Genomic DNA, 11373 nt, shown 5'->3' on the forward strand with positions numbered 1-11373 from the left:
GGCATTTAAATGTAGAAGATACATTTTATTTACAAGAATTAAAGAACTTAACAACTTAATAATGTTTTTAGAAATATCACAATTAAATCTTAATAATTATAATTAAGTCTTAATCAAATATCAAAGAATATTTTAAATATTTATAAAAAAATATCAAATAATCATAATTTTATTAAAAGAAATTCCAAATAATTTATAATGAATTTATAAAAAAATCATAAAAAATATTTTGAAAGAAATCTTAAAGAATTCATAAAGAAACTTTAAAATATATCTTAAAAAAATCTTATAGAAATTATAATAAAATCTTTATAATTTTTATAAAAAAGAATCTTTTATAATTATTATTTTTTATAGAAGTAAAAAAATAAAAAATAATCTCTAAATAAACCACAAGTAAATAATAAAAAAATCCTAAGAAATTTCTAAAAAAATTCTAAAAAAATTATAATAATTTAAATAAAATCTTAAATAAATCTTGGTCAAATCTTAATAACATCTTTAAAACTTTAAAAAGTTAAATGAAATCCTAAAAAAATCCTTATAAATTTTTAATTAGTTTAAATGATCTTAAAGTAGTCTTAAAATCTTAATAACTATTGATTAAATTTTTGATCTTATTTATAGATTTATACGCACTATGATCTGATGGTTAGCATAAAATACATCAATTTGAAGAAGAATTCAACATATGAATTGGAAGAAGAAGCTCTTTAATTTTTTGGATGTTGGTTGTGATTTCTTTTTAACTTTGCTATTGATCTTTCAGCAATAATGATTCTTTATTGAACCATTCACTTGTATTTAAAATTTAAAAGTCATTAAAAATTAATTTTATAATTTATTATAGCAATGTATTATGGCTAATAAGTGAAAGAGTGAAAAGAATATTATATTATGGAAGATCTTATTTCAAAATATTATAAAAAATTATCTTAGAAATATAAGTAATAGTCAAAAGGTAACAAAACTAAAAGAGCAAATATTGCATTTTTGCAAAGTGAACTTCTATTTACTTTGTAGGAACATAAATAAGATAAAATAAGGTAAAATAGAAAAATAAAGAATATAAGTATGTGTATAAGGAAGTTAGAAGTTTATTCTAGTAAAAATTATCTCAAAAAAAATGTAAATTGATACTTAGAAAGGACTAATTGCCAATTAAGGTTATAATCAAACCTCAAGGCACAAAACCATGTAGCTATGGAAATTTGAAATTTCTTTTGTAAATCAAAAAGTAGAATTTGAGAGAAGACTTTATAGGTTTTTTTGAGCATTTGTTATGATTAATTTGAATTTGTAATGACTTTATAAGAGCTTTGTAAAGTCATGGTTATTTTTGGTGAATCTAGTTTTGTGAAATAAAAGAAAAGATTTATATTTGGAAGCATTTTGTAAGTTTAGTAGTAGATCTACAAATAAAAATTTATAGAATTGTGATTAAATATTTTTACTATATATTATAAATTTAAGTATGATCAACTATTAGATTGAAGGTTATTAAAGATTAAATAGCTTAGAATCTCAAAAATAGGGATCTGAGGCTTAATGAGGGTTTTTAAGATTTTTAACAATCTACTACTTGGATTGAGGTGAAATTTACATATATAGATAGTAGACTTGTTTTTTAATATATATGTGAATTTTGAAAGGTATTTAATGGTATAATTAAGAAATTTTGGCTTGAAAAAATCAACATTAAGATATAAAAAAGAGGCCAACTAACACTAAAGCGGATTTTAGGATTTATGTTCTATTTAATAAATTTAATATTTTTAAAAACATCTGTTCTTGTTGCCAACTTAGTTTTTAAAAATTGTACAAAATTTGAGTTGAAATCAATAGTTTGATTGTTAATTATAGAGGTTTTAATGAGCCATGGAATTTGTTAAGAATTTATTTAAGATTTAAGATTGGTTTAGGGTCTAAAATTTGATTAAAATTTAATTAGGATTTGTTTAGAATTTGATTACGATTTGACTAAGATTTTTCTAAGATTTAATTATAATTTGTCTAAGATTTAATTAGAATTTTTCTAAGATTTGATTAGGATTTTTTTAGGATTTATCTAGGATTTGATTAAGATTTGATTAAGATTCATTTAGAATTTATTTAGGATTTTTTTGTGTTTTTTTATAATTTATTTAAAAATTTAATTACACTTGATTAATATTTAATTATCTTTGTTAAGCTTTAATTACAATTTACATATGATTCTATTAGAGTTGTTAGACTTATTGTTGTGATTTTTGTTTATCTTTTATAGCTAGGTGCTTACTGCATTCTCAAGCAAGACTTTGCATAATATGACACTGCTCACCAAAATTTCTTTCAATCAAATTGTTAAATTATCCAAGATCAAAGAAGCTTTTTTTCACTCTTAAAATTTCAAATTTCAAACGTCTACAAATTTTTATTTGTCTATATGCTAGAATCCTTATTAAAAATCTCAAACATATAAACTCTTTTTTATTTCTAATAAATTCCAAACCACTTAAAATACCTTTCACTTTAAAAAGCTCTAAAAAATTCAATATTAATCCAAATCACTCAATAATAATGCTTAAAAAAATTCTTGAAAGATTAATCTTTAATCTTGTTATCTAATCAAGAAAAGAAATTTAGATTTTCCACAGGAATATGATTTAGTACCTAAGAATCTGATTTTGATATAGTCACATCACCAATCTTCTTTGGATATTAACATCTAATTTTTTCTAAGTTAATTTTGCTAGTAGCTATTATATAATTTTATCTTAAGATATTCACAATACTAATTTTACTTATCTATTTTTTTGTCTTATTTATGGTCTCATAAGGTATATTAAAGTCTATTTTTATAAAAAGATAATATTAGTACTTATTGATTCTATCACCTCTTGAACTATTATTTATATTTCTAAGATAATTTGCTACTATATTTTAAAATAAGATATTTTAATGTATAATTTTTTTCTCTCTTTCACCTATTTAATGTGCTATAACATGACAATAATTCATATTATAGCTAGAAAAACTTATATTCCAGCATATTATCTTTTTCAACCTTTGTGCTCTTTATTTTACGGTTGTATTGATGTTTGGAGTAATATTGAGCAATAAGCTTAGTTTCTATAATAAAAACTCAATCCTTTTTGATAACATCAATTATTTTCTTGCTCAATAAGATGTTAAAAATATCTTATGTAAATTTGCATGTCTTTTACTTTCAAATGTATGTGTTAAGAAGATATTAAAATTGCCACTGAATTGTAAAAACAATGAAATCTACTTGTGTTGCAATTAGATTGAAATTCAAAAATTTGATTATTACACTTTATATCTAAATCAATGGCTTGATAATTAAAATAAAATTTTTCTTTGACTAGCACATTGATTTAGATTTAAAGTGTAATAATAAAACCATTGAAATTTGATTATTAATAATATAAAGTGAAATAATCAAAATTTCATGCACTTGATCATTAAAATAGATATTTTCTTTGACTACTCGATTATTGAAGTAAACATTTTCTTTGACTAGCATATTATATAATATTTTATTACTTTAAAATCTATATTTTTTATTGTATCAATTAAAATATTTTTTAAATTATTTCTTAACAAAATTAGATTACCACAAAATTATAAATTATTTATTTTTTAAATTTAAATTTCTTTTTATTTAAATTTTTAATTCTATCACATAATTATATTTGATAATCTTCTAAATTTTTACTTATTGCTTTAAATTGTCTCATTAGTACAATTTCTTAAATTTATCTATTCATTATAAGTTATATAAAAGCCTTCTTCACTCTTGTCAATGCATTTCTAATCCTTAGTCTTGTTTTCAAGACTTTCTAGTATTCTTGTCTTTGACAATAACCATTCTCGTTTACTATTATATCATCTTTGAGTGATTATCTAGTCTTTTTGAGTGACACAAGAATATCTTGATCTTTTAGTTCTTTAAGATTCATATCTTTGACAATAACCCTTCCTATGCCTTTTCTTTTCTTTTTTTAGCACCAATATATCATATAATTAAAAATACTAAAACCAAAACTTTAACCAAAAACATATTGCAAAAATATTATTGCACTTTTTTGCTCTTGTTTATTACATCAATGCATCTTATATAAGATTATAATATAAGAGTTTTTTTCTTAATAGCAATTATTTAGATTATTTTTGATACAAAAATAATATATTTTTTTTATAGATTAAAAATCATGATTAATACATGAGCTTTAATAACATTTGTATCAAAACATAAGATATTCTTTCATATTAGAAATTACTAGATAATAATATATAAAATAATTAATTTTTTTAGAATAATCTATACATAGTGATGTATCACCTCATCTTCCGAGATAAAAACTTAATACTTAATTAAAAAAGTACATTTCTTGAACACAATAATATATCCAATTTTAACTTAGAATACATACTTATGTACTTTTGTTCATAATTTAATTGCAAAAAACTACACCATTGTCTTGAAATTATTTATAATATAATTATAATATTAATTTTTATTTAAATATAATTTAAGAATATATTTGCATCAAAAATTAACCTAATAAAGATAAAGGATATATATTTATTTAGCTTTAAAATCATCTTAAAAAATATAAGTGTATTATAACTTACCTATAAAGTTCTTTTATATATCTAAGACAGTTGTGTTTATAGCATACATTACATTTATTGTTCATAATTACAACAAAAGAATATCAAAGCATATTACTATATAGTTTAATCTATTCAAACTATAAACTATACTTTTAAATTACAACATCAATAAAATATAAATCCATCAATCTTTAAACCTTTTGACAACAAAAATATTTATTTGATTTATAATTTGAGAATTAACTAATTTAAATATATTTTTTATATCATAATGTAATCTATAAAATAATATCATAACTATATCACTATTCTATTTAAAATTAATTTCTACTTCTAAAACATTGTGATGTGTATATTTATACAAATATAGTATAAAATCTTTGATTTATATATAAATCTATGCTATGGTATTTTTTATTTTGACAAATTTTATAATAATTATACATGAAAGACATGAATTTTAAAGTTTTAGAAAATCAATAAATTCTTATGTCACTTAAATTGATTAAAAAATCACTCATAGATAATATAATATTAAATTGAAATGACTAATGTCAAAGAAAAGAAGACTAGAAAGACTTGAAACAAGACTAAGGACTAAAAAGGCGTTAACAAGATTGAAGAAGGCTTCACTTTTGATTCCATATATATTATCTAACTAAGAGCTATGTAGCAAGGTTTTATAGGACTTTCAATATATATCTAATTTTTAAACACATGTCTTAACTTGCAACACAAGTTTCTTATATGTGCACCATATCATAAGCTTGTACTACAAGTTATCCATACATGTGATACATAGCTAAAATTTTTGCCAAATTTCTAATCTATAAATTAATTATAAGCATATATGAAATCAAATATATATCTATGAAGCTTCTAAAAAGCTTTTTTATATAATAATAGAAAATCTATCTACATTTATCTTCTACTTAATACTTCTTATTTAAATAAATATATATATAATATTATTTTTTCTCTTTTAAAAATAAATTTTGTAAAAAATGGTCATTATATGTTAAAGAAATCTAAGATACAACAAATTGTATTTGCCATATATTCTAATCTTTGTTCTTTTTGAATATAATTGATAGATCTTCACAACCATTGATAGTGCCCTATATCAAAGAATAAAGACCACTTATTATTTGATCATTGTTGAAGTCTTTGTAACTCCCTTCAAATAAAACATTTAAAATATTCTTAGAAGTCGTTCCTATCTCTAATAAATCATCAAACATTAAGAATTTCTTCCAAGGTTGTGATGTCAAACATGTTAAATCTTGCCATCTATTTAAAGAAGAAAATATCATTCTTAAAGATCTTTATATCTATTGCATCTTAAATATTATAACAATTGTATTTTTTGGTCCAATAAATCAACAAATAATCACTCTTGAATTGAATTTGCTATCATCTCTTAGATCTTGTTTCTACAATAGCAAAGATTTGATATTCTTTATCTTGATTTTAATAGATGTTATTAATAAAAAAAATATCAATTTTCTTCATTATATTTGTAAGATTCTTTGATTTTTATGTGAATTCACTAATATCATATCTATACCAATAAATAAAATATTCTAACTTATTTTGGTACCACCTTGAGTTTAATTCTTTTGCCACCTTAAATTCTTGTTTATTATCTACTTCTATAGAAAGAAGTGGCATTTGTCTTTTTTTCTAAGATATTCACTATCTTATATGGCTTAAAAAAAGATACATGAAATATAGAATGGATCTTCATTAACTTTGATAGATGTAATAAATATGCAATAAGATTGATTTATTTACAAATAAAAAATGATTCATTGTTGTATGTAGCTTAAATAAATAAATTGCAAAATATTTCTCCTAAGATTATTAATTTTTGTGAAGTCAAAAGCAACAAATCTTGGATCATAACAATAATTAGCAAAAAAAGGTATTTTTTACATAGAAGAATGTATCATTGTTATATTATATAAAGTCTACTTAAGAATGTACTAAATACCTAGCTATAGAAAAAAAATGAAACTTGCAATAAGATGATCCAAATAACTCTAATAGAATCTTTAGCAAATTCTAATTAAATTATAACAATGTTAATTAATTATTAATTAAAATCAAAAAATTCTAAAGAATTTATAAAAAAATATAAAGAAATAATAGATTAATCTTAATAAAAAATATATAATATAAAAATATTTGAAAAATATCAAAAATAGATATCTTAATTGAATCTTAATCAAATCTTAATATAACTTTAATAAAATTCTAAACCAATTCTAATCAAATTTTAAATCAAATACTAATCAATGTCTAATGAAATCCTATTCAAATCTTAATCAAATCCTAATCAAATTTTAAATAAATTATAAAAAAATTATAATTAAATTCTAAGTAAATCTTAAATTCTAAAAAAATCTTAGATAAATCGAAAATCCTAAGAAAACCTAAATCAAATTTTAATAATATTCTGATAAAATCCTATTCAAATTTTAATTAAACCTTAATCAAACCTAAATCCAAACCAGATTTAAGACAAATCCTAAATTCTAACTAAATCCTAATTAAATCCTAATGAATCCTAAATAAGCTCTAAAAAATCTAAAATCCTATAACAAATTGAAATATCAATAATTAATGATTGAATCATTGATTTGAATTCGAATTTTTTATATTTTTTAATAACTCAAGTGAAAATAAGCAAAAAAAATAAATTGAGATCAATTGAAAAAATTGTATGATATTTCATTTGGATATTAGGCGGCTTCCTTCTCCAACCTTAATGCCGAGCTTCTAGTTCCAATATCTCTTTTGTAAATTTTTAAATTGATTTCAAAATTCACAAAAATATTAGAAATTAAGTCTTCTATCTATATAAGTAATTCTTATAAATTGCAAAAAATCTTAAAAACTCTCAATAACCATTAAAAACCAATTTTTGAGACCTCAATCTACTTGAACTTCAATAACCTTCAATTTAACCATTTGATTAAGCTCAAAGTTATAACTTATATTTAACACAACTATACTTACAAACTTACAAATTTCACTGCTTTAGATCTACTACAAATCTTATGATATTGTCCAAAATGTAAATCCTATTTTGTTTCATAAAACCTAGAGTAATCCAAAATAACTTTGACTTTGAAAATCTCTTATAAAGCCATTACAAACTCAAATTCCTCAAAATTAAAATTTTTAAAAGCTTAATTTTATCTCTTTTTAAATTCTATTCTTTGATTTACAAAAGAATTTTGGAAATAGTATAGGTGCTTGGTTTTGTACCTTAGAATAAGATATTGACTTTAATTGTAGTTAGTCCTCTTTAAGTATCAATTCTTATTATTTTGAGGTAATTTTTGCCAAATCAAGTCCTAACTCTCTCTTACATATGTTTGTATCATTCATTTTTTTAATATATCTTATTTTTCTTTATTCATAGCCATATAAAATAAATAGAATCTATTTTTATTAAAAAGTAATTTTAACACTATAAGATTTTATTATCTTCATATTATTTATCTATATTTTTCTATTATATCTTTTAATTAGGCTCTTCTATAATATATATATATATGTATATATATATATATATTTTAGCTTATGGATGTATTGTTATATAATATTATGTTATTATAAACAAACTTCACTAATGGCAAAAAATTGTTAAAATATCTTATTGATACACTTCAAATACTACTCCAAAACTTGATTTATTTGGTCCATTTGTCCATTAATTTGAGGATAAAAAGCCAAAGATAATTTTATATCGACCTTTAAAATCTTTAAAATAAAATTTAAAAATCTTGATATAAATTAAATTATTTTATTTAATATAATATCTTTGAAAAATCCATGATAATAATAGATATTCTTAAAGAAAAAATTAATTATTTCTTGACTTGTAATAGATTTTGTATATCATACAAAATATACCATTTAAATAAAATGATCTACTATGAAAAGTATAAAATCATAAGAATCTAACATTAGAAGATCCATCATAAAATCCATAGAAACAAAAGGCTATGATTTTCCTAGAATTGGTAATGATTAAAGAAATCCGTAAAGTCGATGACAAAGAATTTTTTTATCTTAAACAAACATCACATGATTGTACAAAGTCTTTGATTGCCATCCACATTTGATGCCACTAAAAAACTTTACATATTAGATCCAAAGTCTTAATGTATCTAAAATATATGGCTGTTGGAAAGTTATGACAAGCTTGAAGAACACATAATCATGCTTTGCCTTCTAAAATATATAATTATTCTTCAAAATAAAATAGATTATTCTTGAATTCAAACTTAGAAGTCTAACAAGACTTATAAAAATTATTTTTAATATCATGAATAAGAGGATCAAAAGAGCTACTCGTTAAAGTTGATTGAAAAAATTTAAATCAATATTTAATATTGATTTCGTTGCTTAAAGATGAAAATACTCCAATTTCAAGGGAATTGTTTTTTGTTTATGAAAATTTGCATTTTTTTTCTTTGGATATAAAATAAAAATATTTAAAAAGTGCATCTAATAAGGCTTATTATTTTTTGGATTGATAAATAATCTTGAAATTAAATCTTAATAAAGACATGCTCCAAAGGACTTGGTAATGAATCAGAACACGTATTGATATAAAATACTTGAGATTCTTGTAATCTATATATACAATGATTAGATTGGAAGTATCTTCAAGATAATGACGTTGTTCTTGAAATAAATCTATAATTACAAAAAACTCTTTATTGTAGATCTCATAATTGATCTTGAATGTTGAAAATTTCTTGAAATGAAAAGCTATGGAATAGAGCCTATCATCTATTTCTGTAACAATATTGCACTAAAAGCAAAGTCTGATGTATCTATTTTTATTAAAAATGCCTTAAAAAAGTCAACATGATACAAAATTGGTGCAAAAATAAATATTATCTTTTAGGCTTCATAAAATATTTTGGTTTTTTTTTTTCCACTCAAGTTTGTCTTTACACATCAAATGTATAAAAAATCCATAATTTAAAAAAAGTTTTTGATGAAGATTTGATAATAATTGATAAATCTCAAAAAACATCACATATCTTTGATTGTTTTTAAGATTGTCCAATCTATGATAATTTGAACTTTCTTAGAATCTATTATAAGGCCAATATTTGAAATGATATATCATAGAAAGTGATCTTGAGTAGTGTAAAATATACATTTTTCCCTCTTAGCATATAATCTTGTATCTTTTAAATTTTATAAGATATGAAAAATATGCAGTTCATGTTCTTTGGTATTCTTAAAGTAGATTAAAATATAACTTAAATAACAGATAAGAAAATCATCAAAAAACTCATATAGGATATCATTTATTAGATGTTGAAAAGTAATTGGTACATTTGTAAATTCAAAAGATATGATATTTTATTTAAAATATGCATATATAATTCAAAAAGTAATTTTTCATTCATATCTTTCTTTGATGTATATCAAGTTGTATGCTCTTCATAGATCTATTTTTATATAGATATTTGATTGATTCAATTGATTAAGAAGTTTTGAAATCAAAGATAGAAGATACATATTTTTTATGGTGATTTTGTTGAATCCTCAAATGTCCACATACATCTATAGAGATTTGTCTTATTTCTATATAAATAAGATAAGAGCCTTTATTGAGAATTTAGAATAGCCTATGAAGTTCTTAACAAAGTTTTTGTCAATGTATTCCTTGAATATAGCCAATTTTTTCTATGATATATTATAGATTGGTCCAAATGATCGTTGAGTTCTTTCTAAAAGTTTGATGGAATAATTATAGAGATGATGCATTGAAAGAATATTTACATTATTTTTTTCAAAAAAATCTTAATAATCTTAATATTAGCTTTAATTATTACTTAAAATCTTTTTTTCATCAAAAATAAATGTAGTATATTTATCAAACGCTGAGCTTTCTATTACAGCATGCATGAAAGCTCTTATACCTATTAATAAAGATTTAGACATATTATACTTATTATTTTTTACTTATAGAATCTTAGGCTTAACTACAAGAAAAATCATGGTTATGAAAAATTTAATTTATTTGAGGATTACACTTTTCTAACTACATTAATTTTAAAATAATTAAATTAAAAATAATTTCGATTATATTAAATATTATTAAGATATTATAATCTTTAGTTGTTACATCTAAAAGAATTTTTTTATAGTTAATATATTTAAAAGACGAAAAACAACCATCTACATGAATTTATTTTTCTTAAGTAAATATATTTTTTATTTTTTAACAAAATATTTGTCTATAAAATAAACTAAAATCTTAAATATAATAAGGCAAAGACTTTGTCACTTTTTTGGTCCTAAATAAACTTAAATTGTTAAATAAGGTGAGAAATCTTAAGAAAGAATAGAATCTTTATTAAACATTATTCAAGATTCTAATTCCGTGGTCCTTATTGTAAGTGGAGAAACTTGTTTTTTGACACATCTTTTTCTTTGGCAATTATGCTCCTCATTTTGTGAATATGTTGCTTCTTTGAGAATGTTGAGTAGTGTATTTAGGTTTTTTATAATATAAGCACAATCTTATTGATGTCAAGTTTTTTTTTACTCAATAAGAAATTTAAAATATATTATATCAATTTACATAAGTTCCAACTTTAATGAATAAGCCTTTGAAAACTTAGAAGTTATTGCCATGACTTAATTTATACTTCACTAACTAAACCTTTGTTCTTGGTATCTTTCAAAGAGTCAATTATTGCATGCAATAGCTTA

This window comes from Physcomitrium patens, chromosome 8, assembly GCF_059467195.1.
Source record: "Physcomitrium patens ecotype Gransden chromosome 8, ASM5946719v1, whole genome shotgun sequence".
NCBI classification, from domain to species: Eukaryota; Viridiplantae; Streptophyta; class Bryopsida; order Funariales; family Funariaceae; genus Physcomitrium; species Physcomitrium patens.